We start from the raw sequence: 675 nt of genomic DNA on the forward strand, positions 1-675 counted from the left end.
AGAGAATTACTTAATTTCTTTCTGATTTTTAAATATATCTCATGCAAGATATAGCCTGCCCTTGTTAACAACTGGTGCAGAGATGATGAAAAAGTATTTTCTTCATAATCAGTAATATAAAACATCTATTATTTATATGCTCTAAGGGAAATTAGACAATGTATATTTATAATAATAAATAAAAAGCTGGATATATAAACAGCTTTTTTAATAGAAACTAACAGTACATATTTAATGTTTTATCTATATTTATGTCTACCCATTTCTTAAAAAAATTTCTGGCTGTTACATAAATACATCAAATGGAATAACATTCAAATAGAAGCAGAAATAGAATATCAAGTTCAAAGAAAAAAATCAGAGATGCAGATTTTATCATATATAGTATTTTGCAGTTGCTTCAAACATATAATTACCATGTTAACATCTGAATAATGACTGTGGCCAAGCTACCCTGAACAAGCTCGATCCCGTCTGATCTTGGAAGCTAAGCAGGGTCAGGCCTGGTTAGTATTTGGATGGGAGACCACCTAGGAAGACCAGGTGCTGTAAGCATAAAAAATAAAAAGAATAAGGGATTGTAAACTGACAAGGTCCTTGCAATCTGTGAGGTCAACCAAGGGTTGCTTTACCTAAAAAAAAAAAAATCTGAATAATGATCTGACCAGTCAAAAT

At 31.0% G+C, this 675-nt stretch overlaps 1 pseudogene; it reads left to right on the plus strand.

The window, feature by feature from the left end:
* Positions 1-436: 436 nt before the first annotated feature.
* Positions 437-555, plus strand: LOC111735142 (annotated as a pseudogene).
* The last annotated feature ends 120 nt before the right edge of the window (positions 556-675 follow it).

Source organism: Pteropus vampyrus, unplaced genomic scaffold, assembly GCF_000151845.1.
Source record: "Pteropus vampyrus isolate Shadow unplaced genomic scaffold, Pvam_2.0 Scaffold16547, whole genome shotgun sequence".
NCBI lineage: Eukaryota > Metazoa > Chordata > Mammalia > Chiroptera > Pteropodidae > Pteropus > Pteropus vampyrus.